This window comes from Canis lupus, chromosome 6 (assembly GCF_003254725.2).
Source record: "Canis lupus dingo isolate Sandy chromosome 6, ASM325472v2, whole genome shotgun sequence".
Taxonomy (NCBI): domain Eukaryota; kingdom Metazoa; phylum Chordata; class Mammalia; order Carnivora; family Canidae; genus Canis; species Canis lupus.
Genome location: NC_064248.1, coordinates 59140733 through 59153788, shown reverse-complemented (window position 1 = coordinate 59153788; position 13056 = coordinate 59140733). Strand labels below are relative to the sequence as shown.

The following is a 13056-nucleotide window of genomic DNA, read 5'->3' as shown; positions in this document are numbered from 1 at the left end:
AAATCATCCAGTGATGACTGAAGGATACTCTGAACAGAGTTTGGAATCTTTCATGAATTCTTCCACCAAGGATTCCAGCGTGTGAAGATAGAAGTACAGATCTTTTCCCCTGAATTTGTAAATTGCACTCCAAAGGACTGGATATGCCAACAACCTTAATGAACAAACTAGAGCCTCTTCAGAGGGCTGCAGATGACCTTGGTCAGGCTGACACCTTGTTTTTAGTCTTGTGATATCAGGAGCAGAGCACCTCCTGCCAGACTTCTGACCTATATGGACTGATGAGCTTATTCATATTTGTTGTTTTAAATTGGTATATTCATGACAATTTTTAATGCAGCAATACAAAATTAATAATATGCCTATATAATAAAAGAGAAAACCATTGCCTATAGAACCCTGTCTTACAATAATCCAGGCTCCTTTGACCACAGTAAAGAGATCAGCTATTTGATAAAAAAATATAGACTTCCTCAGGTATCATTTCAGAAGGGGAGAAATCAGGAGTGCTAAATGCTAAGACAACTACCATCAGTTTTTTCTGGAATTCCCACTTGTCATTCTTAAAGGAGTGCTCCATGAACACTTCAATGGCTTCCCTCTCACAGTCTGCATGAACATCCAGCAGTTTCTGGAGTGTGTCTGTGGGGAGCCTCAGTTGCTAGGCCATCTGCTCTCTGTAGTGGTCAGTTGCCGTCTGCATAGCCACTGAGTTCTGACACAAAGGCAGAGTTGTCAGCACATTCTCCAAGCAAGGAACTGCTCCCTTCCTGATGGCCCTCACAGAGGCTTTCAACAGAGTCCCCAGCCCTGAATAAGCCAGGAAATTTGAGGATAAATACCGAGGTCTCAATCATTAGCTTACAATTTTTATGGATCATCATCCTTAGATCACACACACACAAAAAAACCCACTTTATTTACAAGGAAATCTTATTTTCTCATTTTGAGAATGTATTCCTTTCTTACAACATTACTGTTTTCCTGTTCTTTTACTGTTCTCCCTTTCTTCAAATTATAATTACCAATTACATATGCACATGGGTCACTGGAAAAAATGGTTTCCCATTCAATGAGAATAAAAAGGAATAGATTCTATAGGTGAAATAATATACACAAACAAGACCAGCTACATAATTCCTGTGGCCCAGTACAAAATAAAAATTTGGGCTCCTAATTTACAATTGCACCCAAAAGCATAAGATACCTAGGAATAAACCTAACCAAAGAGGTAAAGGATCTATACCCTCAAAACTATAGAACACTTCTGAAAGAAATTGAGGAAGACACAAAGAGATGGAAAAATATTCCATGCTCATGGATTGGCAGAATTAATATTGTGAAAATGTCAATGTTACCCAGGGCAATATACACGTTTAATGCAATCCCTATCAAAATACCATGAACTTTCTTCAGAGAGTTAGAACAAATTATTTTAAGATTTGTGTGGAATCAGGAAAGACCCCAAATAGCCAGGGGAATTTTACAAAAGAAAACCATATCTGGGGGCATCACAATGCCAGATTTCAGGTTGTACTACAAAGCTCTGGTCATCAAGAGAGTGTGGTACTGGCACAAAAACAGACACATAGATCAATGGAACAGAATAGAGAACCCAGAAGTGGACCCTGAACTTTATGGTCAACTAATCTTTGATAAAGGAGGAAAGACTATCCACTGGAAGAAAGACAGTCTCTTCAACAGATGGTGCTGGGAAAATTGGACATCCACATGCAGAAGAATGAAACTAGACCACTCTCTTTCACCATACACAAAGATAAACTCAAAATGGATGAAAGATCTAAATGTGAGACAAGAGTCCATCAAAATCCTAGAGGAGAACATAGGCAACACCCTTTTTGAACTCAGCCACAGTAACTTCTTGCAAGATACATCCACGAAGGCAAAAGAAACAAAATAAAAAATGAACTATTGGGACTTCATCAAGATAAGAAGCTTTTGCACAGCAAAGGATACAGTCAACAAAACTCAGAGACAACCTACAGAATGGGAGAAGATATTTGCAAATGACGTATCAGAAAAAGGGCTAGTTTCCAAGATCTATAAAGAACTTCTTAAACTCAGCACCAAAGAAACAAACAATCCAATCATGAAATGGGCAAAAGACATGAAGAGAAATCTCACAGAGGAAGACATAGACATGGCCAACATGCATATGAGAAACTGCTCTGCATCACTTGCCATCAGGGAAATACAAATCAAAACCACAATGAGATACCACCTCACACCAGTGAGAATGGGGAAAATTAACAAGGCAGGAAACCACAAATGTTGGAGGGGATGCAGAGAAAAGGGAAGCCTCTTACACTGTTGGTGGGAATGTGAACTGGTGCAGCCACTCTGGAAAACTGTGTGGAGGTTCCTCAAAGAGTTAAAAATAGATCTGCCCTACGACCCAGCAATTGCACTGTTGGGGATTTACCCCAAAGATTCAGATGCAATGAAATGCCGGGACACCTGCACCCCGATGTTTCTAGCAGCAATGTCCACAATAGCCAAACTGTGGAAGGAGCCTCGGTGTCCATCGAAAGATGACTGGATAAAGAAGATGTGGTTTATGTATACAATGGAATATTACTCAGCCATTAGAAATGACAAATACCCACCATTTGCTTCAACGTGGATGGAACTGGAGGGTATTATGCTGAGTGAAGTAAGTCAATCAGAGAAGGACAAACATTATATGTTCTCATTCATTTGGAGAATATAAATAATAGTGAAAGGGAACAGAAGGGAAGGGAGAAGAAATGTGTGGGAAATATCAGAAAGGGAGACAGAACATAAAGACTCCTAACTCTGGGAAACTAACTAGGGGTGGTGGAAGGGGAGGAGGGCGGGGGGTGGGGGTGAATGGGTGATGGGCACTGAGGGGGGCACTTGACGGGATGAGCACTGGGTGTTATTCTGTATGTTGGCAAATTGAACACCAATAAAAAATAAATTTATTATAAAAAAATTTGGGCTCCTAGTTGAAAATGATTGAGAATTCAAAGCAGAGATGGGCCCAACTCCACACAGGGTACTGCAGGACTGCTTAAGTCACATGCTCACGAAGCCTGCCCTGCATATAAGATGACACAGAATCTTGTTTCTCAGTGGGCTTGCAGGAACTCACAGCTTCCTATTTAGGATCTGACTCATGTAAATTTACAAAATATCTGCTATCTCCTTAAAGAAGTTATCCCATAGGATTTCTCAATATACAGATGTTCTCTCTTTAATTCCATCTTGCCTTTTTATGATTAGTGCATTAGGTTCCTATGTAAGTCTCAGCAGATCTTCACATACAGAGACTTTAATTGATAAACACACAGGGAGATCTTTTCATGGCATAAATATCTGCTTCTCCATAGTTACACACAGATGTAAACAAAATTACTGATAAACCTAGGATATAATCAAAGCCCCACTACACACTGACACAGAGATATGCTTTGGACAAAGGGGACTCACGTGACAATGATTCCCTCTGTTAGGGTCTTGGTCTTTGAGTGAAATATATAGGTACAGATTTTCTTTGATTGATCCTGGAAAGTACTGTCCAGCTGGTCTTCTGGCACCTTCTCAAGATGGAATAAGAGGTTTTTATCATTTGTAGACCAAAGATGAAGCACTTCCGTTTTGGAAAGAACTTCCTGATACACTCTCCAGGCATGTTGGAATTCTGGATTTTGGTATTTGTGCCTGCAAAGGTGGAAAAAAATTGATCACTGAAAAGTGGCCTTCAGGTAAGGGGGTCAGGACTTTTCATTTCCAGGAATCTTTGCATCACTGGAGCTCCTGTGCCTATAAATCTCCTTTAATCCAATCATTTCTTTTTTTTTTTAATTTTTATTTATTTATGATAGTCACACACAGAGAGAGAGAGGCAGAGACATAGACAGAGGGAGAAGCAGGCTCCATGCACCGGGAGCCCGACGTGGGATTCGATCCCGGGTCTCCAGGATCGCGCCCTGGGCCAAAGGCAGGCGCTAAACCCCTGCGCCACCCAGGGATCCCTAATCCAATCATTTCAAACCAACCTGGGCCATCGCTATAGGCAAGGAAAATCCACTTCTGCATGGAGCAGAGCCAAGAAAATATGGGAGAAGAAGTGAGAAGCATCAGTCCCAACTGAAGCAATTTATGGTCAGTTTCCTTAGCACTGTTGTGGAATTTAGTGGTTTACGTATTTATTAAATGTTTATCAAGTCACTGATGAGTGAAAAAAATGGGGACGCCTGGGTGGCTCAATGGTTGAGCGTTTGCCTTCAGCTCAGGGCGTGATCCTGGGATCTGGGATCAGGTCCCACATCAGGCTCCCCACAGGGAGCCTGCTTCTCCCGCTGCCTACATCTCTGCCTCTCTCTCTGTTTCTATCAGAAATAAATGAATAAAATCTAAAAAAGAAAAAAGAAAAAGAAAAAAATGATGAGAATTCCTTTTGTGATCTATGTCCATATTAGATATGAAATATGGGTCCTAAAATACTGTAATACCAGAAAGAAGAGTAAGTATTGCTTGTGAAAATATCAAGAAGATGACAAATAATACCAATGTAAGAAAAAAACTTATAAAATTCAGAGTAAAATCACAATAAATAAATATATTTGGAATTCTTTCAGCAGAAACATTCATAGGGTAAGGTTAATCTAAAGGTAATTTGGAGAACTTGACACTGTCTATCTCAAACTATGTCTACCTTGACAGTGCTTCACAGAATGATTTTGGGGAGTATGTCAGGGGTACAATAAAGGTTTTTGAAGGAATGAATGCATGAACAATTAAACAAAATAAGTATTACTTCCAAGTGCCATCAGTTATTCACCTTGCTAAAATAAAATAAAATGCATGTAAAATTTACATGTAGTAAATTAACAATATTAAAATGGTGATATAATGTACAAGATTATAAGAAAGAAGAAAGTGAAATGATGAGAAGGATCACTGTGAATCTGAAAATCTTACTAGATGGATATTTTTTTTCCTGTACACTTATTGGATAAATATCCTTTGTCTGAAATTTGTAACTATTCGGGTACCAGTAAAATCTTCATAGAATATTTCATAGAAATATGAAATATATTTTTAAAATTAGATCATTTAAATATGGTATACACATGCAAAAAAATGCTATTCAATCTTAGAAAGGAAGATATCCTAACATATGCTACAGCATGAATGAATCTTAAGGACATACATCATGGTTAATGAAATAAGCCAGTCATAAAAAGACAAGTAGCGTATGATTCCATTTATATGAGGTATCTCTACGGAGACAGAGTAGGATGGTGGTTGCCAAGGGCTGGAGGCAGGGAGTCCATGGAGTTAGTTTTTAACAGGTACAGAATTTCAGATGGGGAAGATGAAAAACTTTGAGTGGGTGAGTTGCACAAGAATGTGAGTATACCTATTGCCACAGAACTATAAACTTAAAAATGGTTAAAATGGTAAGTTTTATGTTTTATATATTTTTCCATAATAAGTTTAGGGTCCTTTCATTTCTTGTGATTCTAGGCTTACCAACTTCTAATCTGATGAGCTATTTTGTGTGGAACAGGAAGAGCACATAATAAGGAGCTCAAGTATGTGGGTCTTAGGAAATTATAGCACTATAACCTAGAAAAATGTTTTCCTATACATATTTGGTCTAAAGTCATTTGGTTGAACATTGGTCCTTAAACTTCCTCAGTGAGCTTTCTCCAGCACCTAGAGTTTCACAAGCAATAACCTATGATAAACAATCACCAAACACCATTCAAAAATCACCCCTCACTATTAGATTGCATCTCCATCTGATGTCAAACAAAAGTTGAATTCAAGTGCTGACTGACAAGGCTTAGTTGACTCCCCCCCGCCCCGCCCCTCCCTGTTGAACCTTCCACCACCCAGAGCATGCTCTGAGACCTGGAATCAGCTTTACAGCATCCTCTGAGTATTCATCTTCCATGATTGATGCTCCATCTATCTTCAACTCCAGGGTAAAATCCCAAGCAGTCCAAACAAACTCACAAACTCGGTGGGGTCCTCTTTTTCATCAGAGGTTGAGGATTTTTTCCTGATTAGCTGTGTTAGTTCAGTCACATAGCTGAGAATTTAGCTAAGGAAGGAGAAACACCACAGTTTCAGCTTGTATTTAAAAACAAATTTTATAAACTTTGACTTATGTCCCATGTCCCCTTCCTCTCAACCATGACAATTAAGTCACAGGAAAGATGACAGGATCAGTTGCCATTCAGGTAAACTCAATAAAACTTGGTGGTTTGGTCCCTGGGAGGATACTGCAGCTATTCCAGGGCTTGATTTTTGATGGTGCCTATGCTATTGTAGATCAAGGTGCTGCTCAGGAACACAGTCAGGGCAAAGATCCATGAGTCATGGATCTTTGGGTTGACCTATGAAACACATTAGAGCAAAAGGCTGAAGAGTACACTCTTCATTTACTTGTTAACATGCTTTAGCACAGTGACTAGAATGTAGCAGGTGTGTACCAAGTAGCAGGAAATTATTCCTACAGCAAATTTTATGTGCCATGGTCAACATTAAAAACATAATGTTACTCAGTTAAATTCAACAGCTATTCATTAGATATCTTCTAAATGACAGGCAGTGCATTTGGTTGGGTGGATGCAAAGTTCCGTATGACAGTCCTTGCCCCTGAGAAGTTAGTTGACTTTCTGGGTTAGCAGACCAGACTAATATGTAAACATACAACCGTAACTAAGTCAATGCTTTGCCAGCAGTGGAACCAAAAGCTAAAATATAAAAGAGAAAGGGAGTAAACCCAAAAATGTAAAAAAGTGTCCTGTGAATTTGGAGTAAGACTTTACATCTGACTGTGAAATGATAGGAGTAGGTAAAAATAACAGCTGAGTTGGGCTGCCTGGCTGGCTCTGTCAGTTAAGTGCCTGCCTTTGGCTCTGGTCATGATCTCAGGGTCCTGGGATCAAGTCTCAGGTTGGGCTCCCTGCTCCTCTGGAACTTCTCCCTCTCCCTCTACCCCTTCCTCCCTCCCTCCCCCTGAAGGGCCTTGCTCATGCCCACGAGTGCTCTCTCTCTCTCTCTCTCTCTCTCAAATAAGTAAATAAAATCTTTTTTAAAAAAGTATCTAAGGAAACAAGGAGGATGAAATTCCAGAGGGCAAGGAATTGCTTTGGATAGGAACAGTGACAATTCTTCCCCCTCCCCACACACAAAAAGCTGGTATGAAGGAGACAAGGATTACTGCAAGCAACTGTCCCATGAGAAGTAAGAGCTAGCAGGAGCAGACCCGGCAGGAACCATGGACAAGAAGGGCACTGTGAAGGGTGTCAGGCAGGGGGCAACTGACGAACATGCTGGAATGTCACAGTATGGAATCTGGAGGGAGACTGCTATGGTTCAACATCTGGAGTTCTAATCATCTACTGCCTGGGAGACTTTGAAAAAGGAACCCACCTCTGTAGGAGAAACTACCTCTTGACTTTCTCATCGTGTACTATGTAAAAAAGTAATTCCTACTTAATTCATTACTGTGCAGGTCAATAACAAAAGCTTTCCAGTACACTGAATTTTCCACAGTTAATGTACTATTTCTACAATGAGCCTGTGAAGCCAAAGAGAATTGAAGCAACAAGTTCGGTGTCAATAGGTCTGTAAACTGGGAAATACTAAGAAATATTAGGGTAACTAAAATATTTTTTGTCAAAAAAATCAATTTGATTCTTAACAGACTTCTGTGCAAGAGATTAGAAGTAAAACATGCGTTTAGTATTGCTGTGTTAGAAGGCAATGTAGAGTTCCCATAGTTATTATTTTGAAAGGCTTTGGGGAGGAGATGATCTTACAAAGTGATTTTTTAAAAAAGATTTTATTTATTTATTCATGAGAGACACACAAGGAGAGAAGCAGAGACACAGGAAGAGGGAGAAGCAGGCTCCATGCAGGGAGCCTGATCCAGGGTCTCCATGGTCAGGCCCTGGGCCGAAGGTGGCGCTAAACCGCTCAGCCACCCCGGCTGCCCTTACAAAGTGATTTTTAAAAATTTAATGTAAAGTGGGACAGCGGTAGCAAGGCAAGAAGCTTTTATCGCCCAAATAAACAAGTTGAATGAGATAGTTCTATTATATACAGATAAATGATCATTGGTTTCCTAAGTTACTCTCTGTAAGAGTTTTCTGGAGTGATGGTTAAATGCTCAAAAACTGATTTTTAATAAATACTACCAGTTATTTGTGGGGATCGTGCATTTAAAAACAATGCATGATGAATAAACCATATAGTTAGGTCATACAAGTTACTTTTAACAGCTGAGATTAGGAAGATTGCCGTTGAATTATTCCATGCAATATAGCTTTGTAGTATTTTCAGGATATTGGATGTTATCCATAAAAGAACAATCGGCAGTCCAAATTTTAGATTTAAATTGTCTCTAGGGTAAGGGTCACCTTTTCTCTTTGTTTTTCCAGTGCCCAGCAGGACCCATGTGAGGAGGAAGGGCATTGGGAAGTGGAGGGAGCGACCCATTTTTAAAGTCGGGTTGTTTTTTGTTGTTGAGTTGTGGGAATTCTTTATATATTCGAGATATTAACCTCTCATCAAACATACGGTTTGCAAATATTTTCTCCCATTCTGAAGGTTATGTTTCACTCTGTTGATTGTGTGTTTTGATGCACAGATGTTTGACATTTTTAATTTTAATATACTTTTTTTTGGCCTTTGTTTTTGGTGTCATATTCAAGAAATCATTGTCAAGTCCAATGTCATGGAACATTCTCCCTATGTTTTCTTTCCTTCTGTTATAGTTTTAGGTGTTATGTCGAGGTCTTTGATTCCTTTATATTTTTTTCTGTAAATAGTGCATGTATGGTAAAGGTCTAATTTCATTCTTTCACATGTGGAGATGCGTTTTCACAACACCATTTGTTGGAAAGACTGTTCTTTCCCCATTAAATGGTCTTGGCACCATTACTGAAAATCATTTGACCATATAAGCCAAGGTTTATTTCTGGGCTCTCTATTCTATTCCATTGGTCTATATGTCATTATTTATGCCAGTACCACACTGTTTGGATTGTAGTTTTAAAATCAGGAAGTGTGAGACCTCTAACTTTATTGTTTCTTTTTAAGATTGTTTTGGCTACTCTGGGTCCCTTGAGATTCATGTAACTTTTAGGATGTTGTTTATTACACTTTGTTGTTTAAGCATTGTTCTTTTTCTGCAAAAAATTGCCATTGAGATTGTGATGGGGATTGCACTGAATCTATAGATATCTTCGGATGGTCTTGACAGTTTCATAACATTAAGCCCTGCATCCCATGTACACAAGATATGTTTCCATTTATTGTCTTCTTTATTTTTGCTTTTATTTTTGAGAGAGAGGAATGGAGAAAGAGTGAGAGAGAAAGAGAGAGAGAGAGAGCATAAGGAGGAGGGAAGGGCAGAGGGGGAGGGAGAAGCTCAACAGGAGCAGGGAGACTGACATGGGGCTTGATCCCAGAACCCTGGGATCAAAGGCAGACACCTGACTTAACCACCAAGACCCCACATTTCTTCTTGAATTTCTTTCAGCAACGTTTTGTAGTTTTTGAGTATATAGTCTTCAGCTTCCTTATTTAAGTTTATTCCTAAGAATGTATTGGTTTTGGTGCTATATATTTTTGAAGCCATTTTATTTATTTATTCGAGAGAGAGAGAGAGAGAGAGAGAGAGAGAACAAAGGGAGGAGCAGAGGCAGAGGAGGGAGAGAATCGGACTCCCTGCTGATCAGAGAGCCAGATGCAGGTGGGGTTCAATCCCAGGACCCTGAGATCATGACTTGAGCTGAAGGCCTGATTTCCCTAAGATCCTGCCCCTGCAATCAGCCTCTCCGAACCCTTGCCATGTTCTACATCAACTGACAATTCTGAAATAAGCTTCAAGTGCACGTGCAACACACATCCCTTCAGTAAACTCTGGACAGCTGGGGCTTACCAGGACTGGGGATCTAGGGTCTGGGCCCAAACACCTATATAGCTTCCGGGACCTAAGGAGCCCACATCTCAAAAAAGATGCCACTCTGAGGTGGCAGGTGCATGTGGGCTGCAGTCATTCTCCATTTAGTTTTGCTGTTGATTGGGTACAAATCTCTCCCAGTAGAGCTCCAAGGTATAAGCCACCATATCTTCCCTGGCAAGTCAGCAGTAGAGTATCCTCCAGTATTGCCTTCAGGGGGAATAGGATCATCTGTGTAGGTGAGAGTTTGGAATTAGGCAGATCCTTGAACTCCTCTAAGACCTGCTCCTGTGACCCAGTCTTTCCCTACACTTGGATCACTTGCCTGATCCATGTCCCAGGCTACTCTGACCTGCTGGCCCATGTAGTGGACAGTACACACCCTGTCAGCCAGCCTTGGGCAGCCGAGGCCTTCCAGGCATGAGAGACTTGAGCCTGTCCCCAGTCACCTGCATAGCCTTAAGGGAGAAGGAAACTGGCTCACCACAAATCTTCCTGAGGTGGGAACTTGAAACTGATGACAATAAGTCCCTATTTGGATTTGCTGCCTGACGGGGTCCTGGAGTCCACCAGTCCAGAAGTCCAGGACTTCTCCACCAATCAAGGGTCTTGGGTGTCTTTTTTTGGAGGCTATCATGGCAAGTCAGCCCGACAGGGCAATCCAGCCTCTTCCAGTTCTGCCTTCAAGGAGAATATGCACATTTGTGTAGTTTACGATTTGGAATGAGGCAGATGCCTAGTACACCAAAAAGCCCATTTCTGTGACGTGGCATATTCGGACATTTGCTCTGTTCCAGGTCCCTGGCTACCCTGTCCTGCAAGGGCATATGCATGTGAACTATGCAATCCATTGGTTGGCTCTGGACAGCCTGAGCCTTCCATGCTTGCGTGGCTCAGGCTGATCCCCAAAGACCTGCGACCTGCACAGTCTCGGGGTAGAGAGAGTCCACCCCAAGAATATTATTCTGAGGGAGCACCTTCCAACGGACAATAGTCAGTCCCCACGTGGTCTTCTTGCCTGATGGAGACTCGGGTTTGTTTTCTTTTTAAAATATACATATATATTTTTATTGGAGTTCAATTTGCCAACATATAGCATATCACCCAGTGCTCATCCCGTCAAGTGCCCCGCTCAGTGCCCATCACCCAGTCACCCCAACCCCCCGCCCACCTCCCTTTCCCTTTCCACTTACCCCTTGTTCATTTCCCAGGAGACTCCGGTTTTTCTCGGAACCCGGCCTCCTAGGTTTGTCAAAGCAGCTGAATAACTTACGTTTTGCCTTCGGGAGGAATATCCAATCCCATGGTGGCGTGGGATTAAGCGGGTGCCTCGCAGCCCCAAAAGCCTGCTCCCTAAGCTCTCCTGGTCTGTAGGGCTTGGAGGAAGTCCACTTGGTGAAAATTATTTAGAGGGGGCGGCTTTAAATTGGCAACAGTGGATCTCCATTTGGATTTGCTGACTCCTGAGGTCCGTGCTTCTCCAGCAGCCAGGGCCCCCAGGTGTCACTTATTGGAGGATCACCTGACCAGCAGGCCCCGCCTCTCCCTGGCAAGGCCACTAACTCCAATTCTGCCTTCAGAGGCATTATTCTCCACTGGGTAGCTAGGGTTTGTGATTAGTGGGATGCCTTGTTCCCACCCACCACTTGCTCCCAGGGGTCCTCCCTGCCTGTGAAAGTCCTGCAAGGCCTCAACCACCTGCATTGTCTCAAGGGTAGAGGGAGGCCACTCCCCAAAAGTTGCTCGGAAAGGGCTGCTGCTGATGGGTTTATAGTCATCTGCCTTTTGGACCTACTTTCTGATTAGGTCCCAGGCTTGCTTTATTGGATGAAACCCCTTGTCAGTCAACCCTGCCTTATACTGGGATTGAGATAGGATTCCTCCTGCCTTGCCTTTAGGAGAGTATATGCTTTTCTGTAGGTCAGGTCTTGGCATTAGGTCTATACTTTATACATTCTAAGAGCTTGCTCCTGTGATTAAGCCTTGTTGACACTTGTCCTGTTCCCAGTCTCCAGGTCTCTTCACCTTTGAGTCCAATGCATGTGCAGTCTGCACCCATTCAGCTGGACTTGATGATCTAATGTGTTTTCCTCCCCTCTCTTATAATAGTTTAGAAGCCCTGGTTGTGCTTTATGTAGCATCAGAGGCCCTGGTTCCTTTCATATGATGCTTAGCTGTAGTTTAACATGCCACCTCATGGTTAAAATTTTCTTACCCTCACATGTACCTTGCACTCAACAGAAGAGTATAGGGAAAAGCCACAATGTTGCCTCCCTTTAAGTACATTTCCTAGAGGACTGATTGTACAGAATAACCTATCTTTATAAATATTTACTAGAATTACATCTCATGGCGAGATTATCTGCAAAGAAGCCCAAGCATTTAGTCTCTTATTCTGCTTGAATTAGAAATTCTAATTTCTAATTATAACTGCAACCGGTGTGCCATGTGCCTGGGTAAAAATTCTTTTTCAATGAGAAAAGGAGAGTGACTACTAAAGATAAATACCAGTGTCTTCCACAGCAACCACGAATATCTCTAGAACTTATGTTATACTGAAGTAGACAGACAATATATCATTGTACCCTGAGTAGAGAAAGCAGCACGATAGATATATGCACAGGGTAGTGCCTGAATAAAAAAGAAGGAAAATCCAGGTGGAGTGGGAGATACAGTCTTCCAGGTATGGAATAAATCACAGAATAAAAGGCACAGCATAAGGAATACAGTCAGTGATACTGTAATAGCAATGTAAGGGGACAGATAGTAGCTACACCTGTAGTGAACATAGCATGATTTATAAACTTGTGGGATAACTTTGTTGTACACCTAAAACTAATGTAACCTTGTGTGTTAACTATATTCAAGGATAATCTAACATCACTGAAGAAAGACTGAGCCAAGAAAACTTTCTAAAAGGAGCAAGCTAGTAAAGATAGTTAAAAATTGAAAAGTAGCAGCATATAGAATGATTTAAAGGATGAAGATGATTAGAAGGTATCCAAATGATTCCTAGGCTTTTCACTGAATAAACAGATGTCAAAAAGTAACAAAAAATAACCATAGCAGTGTATTTTAAGTGG

General features: G+C 41.2%; 1 pseudogene; it reads right to left on the bottom strand.

Moving 5' to 3' along the window:
- LOC112679176 (guanylate-binding protein 4-like) overlaps nt 1-11278 on the bottom strand; it is a 29868-nt pseudogene extending 18590 nt beyond the window's left edge.
- Between the last annotated feature and the right edge of the window lie 1778 nt (nt 11279-13056).